The sequence below is a fragment of the Mustelus asterias genome, chromosome 21 (genome assembly GCF_964213995.1).
Source record: "Mustelus asterias chromosome 21, sMusAst1.hap1.1, whole genome shotgun sequence".
Classification (NCBI taxonomy): domain Eukaryota; kingdom Metazoa; phylum Chordata; class Chondrichthyes; order Carcharhiniformes; family Triakidae; genus Mustelus; species Mustelus asterias.
In genome coordinates, this window is record NC_135821.1 from 11,033,133 (window position 1) to 11,043,464 (window position 10,332).

The window sequence follows — 10,332 nt, forward strand, 5'->3', positions numbered from 1 at the left end:
AAAAACTTCCCCCTAACATTTCCCCCTAACAAGTCCAAAGATATGCGGGTTAGGTTGATTGGCCATGCTAAAATTGCCCCATAGAGTCCTGAGATGCGTAGGTTAGAGGGATTAGTGGGTAAAATATGTAGGGATATGGGGATAGGGTCTGGGTGGGATTGCGGTCGGTGCAGACTCGATGGGCCGAATGGCCTCTTTCTGTGCTGTAGGGATTCTAACATTCTAACTTCTGACATTTCCCCAGTACCTACCCCCCTTCTAGAAGCTGATCTATAAGCAAGAGCGCCAATATTTTGCGATGGCAGAGATATTTTGACATACTATAATGCACCAATGTCACCCCTGCTTGGAAATATACAAAAATATCCAACAATCTGTACACCTCAGCATAAGCAATGCGTCTCCAAAGTGTGGTATATGTTAAAAGCGAAATATTGCGGATGCTGGAATCTGAAACAGAAACAGAAAATGCTGGAAAATCTCAGCAGGTCTGACAGCATCTGTGGAGAGAGTTTCGAGTCTGGACGACCCTTCGTCAGTTCGGTTGTGATAATTGATCTACGCTCACTGTGCTCAATTGATTGAGCCTGGGCGTTGACTCAGAGGAAAGGGTCATCCAGACTCGAAACGTTGGCTCTATTCTCTCCCCACGGATGCCGTCAGGGGTCTGCTGAGATTTTCCAGCATCTTCTGCTTCTCAAAGTCACCTTTGCTCATCTAAGTTGATCAGACTGCTCGCAGTCTCTCTGGGAGGATGTGGGGGGGGCGGTTGGGATGGGTGCGAGGGTAAACTCCCAGATATCGGTGTTGGTGTGAAATACGCTTCGCCACTCTTTAATAAGACCAAACCAGTGCCCTACCCATCTTCCATTAAGTTGGCAAGAATCGCAGAGATCAAATAACACCCCCCCCCCCCTCACCCCCCTCCCCCCCCCCCCCCCCACCCACCCTCCCCCCACCCTCCCCCCGCCTCTCCCTGCAGCCTCTGTCTAAATCTTGGTCGATTATTTTGAGTTATTTGAGCTCTGTTGGTCGTAGAGTCAATGACATTAATATTTCGCTTGCACACTCCGATATATGTTACAGAAATCAATTGCATCTCAATGGCAGTACAATCCTATCTCCCACTGCCCAGGGAGAAGCCAATCCAATGAGATGTGATATAATCTCAGTTAAATTGCTTCGATTTACCCGAGGGAACAGAGCTCGTAGTGAAGATAATGGATAATTCCATTGTCCGCCTGCCAATCACCCAAGGAAGACAGAAATCCTGGAGGGAGAGAAAGAGGGAGAGATTGAGACAGAGAGAGAGAGAGATGGGGAGAGAGAGAGATGGGGAGAGGGAGAAATGGGGAGAGGGACAGATGGGGAGGGGGAGAGATGGGGAGAGAGAGAGAGAGAGAGAGAGTGTGTGCAGAGCCGTGGGATGAAGAACCAGAAGGAAAGAGAAGGAAAGGAGAGGGCGAGAGAGAGATAGAGAGAGGGAAGAGAGAGTGAGAGATAAAAGGGAGAGAGGGATGAAGGGAGAGAGAGAGAGAGGACAATAGGGGATGGGAGAGGGGGTGGGAGAGAGGGCGGGAGAGGGAGAAGAATGGAGAGAGAGAGAGCAAGTGATTGAGAGGGAGGTAAAGAGAAAGAGAGGGAGTGTGAGAGAGGGAGAGGAAAGGTGGGGGAGAGAGAGGGAGGGAGACAAAGAAGGGGAAGGGATTCTGAGTCAGTGAGAAAGGGAGGGGGGTAAGAGATGGCGAGAGGGGAAGTGGGATAGAGGGAGTGTGAGAAAGGGTGGGGGGAGAGAAAGGGATGGAGAGGGAAGAGAGGGAGAAAAAAGGGGATAGAAGGAGTGTGAGAGATAGGAGATAAGTTTAAGTTTACTTATTAGTGTCACAAGTAGGCTTACATTAACACTGCAATGAAGTTACTGTGAAAATCCCCCAGTCGCCACACTCTGGCGCCTGTTTGGGTACACTGAGGGAGAATTTAGCATGGCCAATGCACCCTAACCAGCATGTCTTTCGGACTGTGGGAGGAAACCGGAGCACTCGGAGGAAACCCACACAGACACGGGGAGAACGTGCAGACTCCGCACAGACAGTGACCCAAGTTTGGAATCGAACCCAGGTCCCTGGTGCTGTGAGGCAGCAGTGCTAACCACTGTGCCACGTGATGGAGAGATAGGAAGAGGGAGGCAGAGGTTAAGGGGAGTGTGAGAGAGGGAGGGGGAGATAAAGGGTTAGAGAGAGAGAGAGGAAGAGAGTGAGAAAAGGGGACAAAGAGAATGTTGGGGTTGCAGGAGAGATAATGGATAAGAGGATGGAAGAGAGAGGAAGGAGATGGAGGGAGTGTGGGAGAGGGTGGGGGAGATGAAGGGATAGAGAGAGAATGGAGAGGGGGCAGAGTGAGTGTGATACAGACGGGGGAATAAGGGATGGAGCGGGGAGAAGAGAGAAGAAGGGATTTGGAGGGAATGTGAGAGAGGGAGGGAGAGGGAGATAAAGAGATAGAGATAAAGAGACAGAGAGGAAAGGGGACAGAGTGAATGTGATAGACGGGGCGGGGGATAAGGGATAGGGAGGGTGGAAGAGAGTGGAAGGAGATGGAGGGAATGTGAGAGAGGCAGATGAAGAGATAGAGAGGAAAGGGTACAGAGTGAATGTGATAGATGGGGGCGGGGGACAAGGGATAGGGAGGGTGGAAGAGAGTGGAAGGAGATGGAGGGAATGTGAGAGAGGGAGGGAGAGGGAGATAAAGGGATAGAGAGAGCAAGGAAAGGGGACAGTGAGTGTGATAGACGGGGGTGGGGGAGGGAATAAGGGATAGAGAGGGTGGAAGAGAGAGGAAGGAGATGGAGGGAATGTGAGAGAGGGGGATAAAGAGATAGAGAGAGAGGAAAGGAGGAAAGCGAGATGAAGAGAAAGGTGAAGGGGGAAGAGAAGAAAGGGAAGGAGAGAGCTATCCAGGCTACAATGCACAATATCACTAGAGGGCAGTAGATTCTCTGCGATGCGTTGATGATTGAAATGTTATTAAAATCAGGAGCGAATACCCATCGCTAAGAGTTACTGAGGCAGTCAGGAAGCAGGAAGTGGAGTGTAAGTGTCACCATGAGCTAGAGATTGAAAACTAGGCCATTGCCCAGAACACCTCCATGCTGGGCCTGTGGACATTGGCTGCACCGGGTTCGGGCAACAGAAGCCATCCCCTTCTGCTGTGTACATGAGAAGCAACATCGTGTGGAGGGGGCAGGGTCCTTGCTGATGGCTGGAGACCCGCGATGTCTTTGTTAAGCGAAAGGCCACCAGAGTGTTCAATTCTTCTGCGTTTGACTATGTGAGGCTGTTTACTATTGATGCTCACAGTGCTTGATTAGGTAAGCCTGTGGACTGATGGGAAAGTGAACAAACTGGAGAAGGTTCTGGAACAAGAAGCATGGAGCAGACATTTGCAAGCGCGTGCTCTGGCTCTCAGTGGGCCCCTCCCTTCCTAATATTGGATCCCCCCCAATCAGACACCATGTGCCTCTGTACGAGGGGCTCTGCCCCGTTTCCTCTGCCCGCCGCCCCCTCCCCCTGCCCGCGGGGCCCACCAGCAACTCCACACAGGTTTGCGGTACGCCCCCTCCACACCACCGCTGGGGTTAGTACAGTGAGGGGAGGGGGGGTTGGGGGTGGGCGTTGAGATAGCCGCCCATGGGTCTGCCCCTCATGGATTTAATCAGGATCATTGGTGGGGAGGTTCCCACCTGCCACCCTCCTACCCATTTAAATACCCTTCCTGCCATCATAGAATGCCAACAGTTCAGCTGGAGGCCATTCGGCCCATCGAGTCTGCACTGACAGCAACCCACCCAGACCCTACCACCGTGACCCCAAGTATTTACCCTGCCAATAGAATCCACCTAACCTACACATCGTTTGATACAGAGGGGCAATTTATCATGGCCAATCCCCCTCACCTACACATCTTTGGACACTAAGGGGCAATTTAGCATCGCCAATCCACCTAACCCGCACATCTTTGGACACTAAGGGGTAACTTAGCATGGCCAATCCACCTAACTCGCAAATCTTTGGACACTAAGCGGCAATTTACCATGGCCAATCCACTTAACCTGCACATCTTTGGACACTAAGGGGCAATTTAGCATGGCCAATCCACCTAACTCGCAAATCTTTGGACAGTAAGGGACAATTTAGCATGGCCAATCCACCTAACCTGCACATCTTTGGACACTAAGGGGCAATTTACCATGGCCAATCCACCTAACCTGCACATTTTGGACACTAAGGGGCAATTTAGCATGGCCAATCCACCTAACCTGCACATCTTTGGACACTAAGGGGCAATTTAGCATGGCCAATCCACCTAACCTGCACATCTTTGGACACTAAGGGGCAATTTAGCATGGCCAATCCACCTAGCCTGCACATCTTTGGACACTAAGGGGCAATTTAGCATGGCCAATCCACCTAACCTGCACATCTTTGGACACTAAGGGGCAATTTAGCATGGCCAATCCACCTAACTAGCAAATCTTTGGACACTAAGGGGCAATTTAGCATGACCAATCCACCTAACCTGCACATCTTTGGACTGTGGGAGGAAACCGGAGCACCCGGAGGAAACCCACGCAGACACGGGGAGAATGTGCAAACTCCACATAGACAGTGACCCGAGGCTGGAATTGAATTTCTCAGCAGGCGTTTCAGTGGGTGAAGAGGGAAGACAGGGTAACCTTTCACCCGCTGCTTCACTGTCAAGAATGCTTTCTGTTGTTTTTCCAGCTTCTACTGTACAGAAATACACAGTGACTATCGCTCAAAGACATCTTCCTCATGTAGTCACGTCCCACAGTTCACAACTTCTTCATTTGTGGATTTGTTTACCTGCACTAAACTCCTTGCATGAACAATCACCCATTTTAGCCCCTAAATCTTGGCCTATCTGTGATTTAAACAGATAAATAACAATTTCTTGTAACAACCTGTATTTTCTGTGCGTCTGTGTGAGAGACCGTATGTGTGTGTGTGTGCGTATGTCAATGAGTGTGTGTGTGCGTATGTCTATGAGTGTGTGTGTGTGTGCGTATGTCTATGAGTGTGTGTGTGTCTATGAGTTTGCGAGTGAGAGAGGGTATGTGAGTGTGTGTAAGAGAGAGAGGGAGTGTGTGTGTGAGAAACAGAGAGAGAGAGGGAATGTGTGTGAGAGAGACAGAGAGAGAGAGGGGGAGTGTGTGTGTAAAAGAGAGAAGGAGTGTGTGTGAGACAGAGAGAGAGTGTGTGTGTGTGTGAGAGACAGAGAGAGAGAGAGAGGGAGTGTGTGTGTGACAGAGACAGAGAGAGAGAGAGGGAGTGTAAGAGAGAAGAGTGTGTGTGTGAGAGACAGCGAGAGAGAGGGAGTGTGTGTGTGAGAGAGACAGAGAACGAGAGAGAGGTAGTGTGTGTGTGTGCGTGTGTAAGAGAGAGAGGGAGTGTGTGTGTATGACAGAGAGAGAGGGAGTGTGTGTGTGTGACAGAGAGAGAGAGAGAGGGAGCGTGTGTGGGTGTGTGTGTGAGAGAGAGAGAGGGAGTGTGTGTGTGTGTTGTGAGAAACAGAGAGACAGAGGGAGTGTGTGTGTGAGAGAGAGACAGAGAAAGAGAGAGGGAGTGTGTGTGTGTGAGAGACAGAGAGAGAGAGAGTGTGTGTGTGTGTGTGTGAGACAGAGAGAGAGAGAGAGTGTGTGTGTGTGTGTGAGAGAGAGAGAGAGTGTGTGTGTGAGAGACAGAGAGAGAGAGAGGTGTGTGTGACAGAGAGAGAGAGAGGGAGTGTGTGTGTGTGAGGCAGAGAGAGAGAGAGGGAGTGTGCGTGTGTGTGTGTGAGGCAGAGAGAGAGAGGGAGTGTGTGTGTGTCTATGAGTTTGTGTGTGAGAGAGTGTATATGTGTGTCTGTGTATGTGTGTCTATGAGCTTCTGTATGAGAGAGTGTGTATGTTTGTCTATGTGTGTGTGTGTAAGAGAGAGGGAGAGAGAGAGAGAGGGAGCGTATGTGAGAGACACGATCATCTTCAACACCGGTGCCCCACAAGGCTGTGTTCTCAGCCCCCTACTATACTCCTTATACACCTATGACTGTGTGGCCAAATTCCCCTCCAATTCGATTTTCAAGTTTGCTGATGTCACCACTTTAGTGGGTCGGATCTCAAACAATGACGAGACAGAGTACAGGAATGAGAGAGAGAATCTGGTGAACTGGTGCGGCAACAATAATCTCTCCCTCAATGCCAACAAAACGAAGGAGATTGTCATCGAGTTCAGGAAGCGTAAAGGAGAACATGCCCCTGTCTACATCAACGGGGACGAAGTAGAAAGAGTCGAGAGCTTCACGTTTTTAGCTGTCCAGATCGCCAACAACCTGTCCTGGTCCCCCCATGCCGACACTATAGTTAAGAAAGCCCACCAATGCCTCTACTTTCTCAGAAGACTAAGGAAATTTGGCATGTCAGCTATGACTCTCACCAACTTTTACAGCTGCACCATAGAAAGCATTCTTTCCGGATGTATCACAGCTTGGTATGGGCTCCTGCTCTGCCCAAGACCGCAAGAAACTACAGAGGGTTGTGAACGAAGCTCAGTCCATCACGCAAACCAGCCTCCCATCCATTCACTCTGCCTACACTTCCTGCTGCCTCGGAAAAGCAGTCAGCATAATCAAGGACCCCACGCATGCCTGACATTCTCTCTTCCACCTTCTCCTGTTATGTGAGTGTAGTGTGGAAGAGAGTAATGGTAATTTTGCGAAAGATTTTGCATCTTTACGAGATTTCTACTAGATGTAGCTGCCCAGACCTGCATTCGTTGCCCATCTCTCTTTGCCCTTGAGAAGATGGTTGGTGGTGAGCCGTCCTTGAGCCGCTGCGGACCCTCTCAGGCAGGTACACCCACAGTGCTGTTAGGGAGGGAGTTCCGGGATTTTGATCCAGCGACATGTACGGCCGATCTCTATCCAAGTCAGGATGGTGAGTGGCTTGGAGGGGAACTTGCAGGTGGTGGTGTTCCCATGTATCTGTTGCCCTTGTCCTTTTAGATGGAAGTAGTCACAGGTTTGGAACATGCTGTTGAAGGAAACTTGGTGAGTTGCTACAGTGCATCTTGTAGATGGTACACACTGCTGCTACTGAGCATCGATGGTGGAGGGAGTGGATGTTTGTGGATGTGGTGCCAATCGAGCGGGGCTGCTTTGTCCTGGATGGTGTCGAGCTTCTTAAGTGTTGTTGGAGCTGCACCCAACCAGGCAAGTGGGGAGTATTCCATCACACTCCTGACTTGCGCCTTGAAGATGGCGGACAGGCTTTGGGGACACAGGAAATACAAGCAGGAGTAGACTCCAGAGCCAGTTGAACCCCCGATCTTGGGAACAATTCCACTTACCCACCTGCTCCCACATCCCATGATTCTATGAGAGACAAAAACCCACCTATCCCAGCCTTAAATATGTTTAATGATGGATTGGCCCAGTGGCACAGTGGTTAACACTGCTGCCTCACAGCGCCAGGGATCCAGGTTCAATTCCAGCCTCAGGTCACTGCCTGTGTGGGGTTTGCACGTTCTTCCCGTGAGTTTCCTCCAGGTGCTCCGGTTTCCTCCCACACTCGAAAGATATGTAGATTAGGTGGATTGGCCATGCTAAATTGCCTTTTAGTGTCCAAAGATGTGCAGGTTAGGTGGATTGGCCATGATAAATTGTCACTGAGTGCCTCAAGATGCGTAGGTTAGATGGGATTGGCAATGGTAAATGTGTGGGGTTACGGGAATAGGGCAGGGGAAAGGGCCTGGGTAAGATGCTCTGTCAGAGAGTTGGTGCCGACTCGACGGGCCGAACCAGCCTCTCATCCATCGACTCTGTCTACACTTCCTGCTGCCTCGGCAAAGCAGCCAGCATAATTAAGGACCCCACGCACCCCGGACATTCTCTCTTCCACCTTCTTTCGTCAGGGAAAAGATACAAAAGTCTGAGGTCACGTACCAACCGACTCAATAACAGCTTCTTCCATCAGACTTTTGAATGGGCCTACCTTATATTAAGTTGATCTTTCTCTACACCCTAGCTATGACTGTAACACTACATTCTGCACTCTCTCCTTTCCTTCTCCCCTATGAATGGTATGCTTTGTCTGTATAGCGTGAAAGAAACAAAACTTTTCACTGTATCCCAATACACGTGACAATAATAAATCAAATCCAATTAAATCAAAACTCAAATGTCTTCCTTCTGCACTGTAGGGATTCTATGACTTATGTTGGAGAGAATTCCAAAGATTCACAACCTTCTGAGTGAAGAAATTTCTCCTCATCTTAGTCCTAAATTGACTCTCTTATCCCCCGGGACCGTGGCCTGGTGGTTTAGATTCCACGACCAGCGAAAACAATCTCTCTGTGTCCAACCCGTCAAACCCCACCCCCCCTTCAGAATTTCAAAGAGATTGTCTCTCATTCTCCTAAATGCCAGAGAATACAGGCCCCATTTACTCAGCCTCTCGACCGAGGACAAACTCCTCACCCCAGGAACAATCGAACGAAGCCTTGCTGTTCCCCCTCCAATGGGAGGTGAGTAAACCCAGTACGGAATCGCTGAGCCTCTTATAGTCAGAGATGAATCTGATCCCCTCCAGTTTCTGGCCAATAGTCACTGGCAGCATAGACATAGAAGATAGAAGCAGGAGGAGGCCATTCGGCCCTTCAAGCCTGCTCCCCCATTCATTACAATCATGGCTGATCATCCAACTCAATAGCCTAATCCTGTTTTCTCCCCATAACCTTTGATCCCATTCGCCCCAAGTGCTATATCCAGCCGCCTCTTGAATACATTCAATGTTTTGGCATCAACTACTTCCTGTGGTAATGAATTCCTCAGGCTCACCACTCTTTGGGTGAAGAAATGTCTCCTCATCTCCGTCCTAAGTGGTCTCCCCTGTACCCTCTGACTGTGACCCCTGGTTCTGGACTTCCCCACCATCGGGAACATCCTCCCTGCATCTACCCTGTCTAGTCCTGTTAGAATTTTATAAGTCTCTATGAGATCCCCCCCTCATTCATCTGAACTCCAGTGGAAACAATCCTAACCTGGTCAATCTCTCCTCATACATCAGTCCCGCCATCCCCGGAATCAGCCTGGTAAACCTTCGCTGCACTCCCTCGAGAGCAAGAACATCCTTCCTCAGAAAAGGAGACCAAAACTGCGCACAATACTCTAGGTGTGGCCCCACCAAGGCCCTGTGTAATTGCAACAACACATCCCTGCTCCTGTACTCAAAACCTCTCGCAATGAAGGCCAACATACCATTTGCCTTCTTTACCGCCTGCTGCATTGGTGCATTGTGGACATGGGACTTTACCTGAATTGTCGAAAGAAAACAAGAACAACTTGCATTTATATAGCACCTTTAATGTAGTAAAAACGTCCTGAGGCACTGGACATGAGCTTAATCAGACAATAATTAACACCAAGCCACAGAACGAGACATTAGCACACACAACCTAGATCGAGGTCCAAGAGGTAGGATTTAAGCAGCGTCTTTAGGAGGGGACAGAGGGAGAGAAAGAAAGAGCGGGAGAGAAAGTGAGAGAAGGAGAGAAAGAGAGAAAGAGAGAGACGGAAAGAAAGAGAGAGAACAAGAGAGAGGGAGCAAAAGAGAGAGAGAAAGAGGGGAAGGGAAAGAGAGAGCGGGACAGGAAGAGAAAGAGAGAGCGGGAGAGGAAGAAAGAGAGGGAGAGAAAGAGGGAGAACAAGAGAGAGGGAAAGAGAAAAAGAGAGGGAGAGGAAGAGAAAGAAAGAGAGGGAGAGAATGAGAGAGAGGGACAGAAAGAGAGAGGGAGAGAAAGAGAGAAAAGAGGGTGAGAAAGAATGGGAGAAAAAGAGAAAGAATGAGAGAGAGGGAGAGAAAGAGAGAGGGAGAAAGAGAAGGAGAGAGTGAAGGAGAGAGAGGGAGAGAAAGAGGGAGAGAGAGGGAGAGAAAGAGGGAGAACAAGAGAGAGGGAGAGAAAGAAAGAGAGAGGGAGAGAAAGAAAGAGAGAGAAAGAGCGAATGAGAGAGAGGGAGAGAATGAGAGAGAGAGGGAGAGAAACGGAGCGAAAGAGAGAAAGAGCGGGATGGAGAAAAAGAGAGGGAGAGAGAGAGAGGGGGAGTGAGAAAGAGGGAGTGTAAGAAAGAGGGAAAGAGAGGGAGGGTGAGAGAGGGACAGAAACAGAGAGAGAAAGAGAGAGCTGGAGAGAAAGAGGGAAGGAGAGAGAGAAAGAGATAAAGAGAAAGAGAGGGAGGCCAGAAAGAAAGAGAAAGAAAGGGGGATCGCGAGAGAAATAG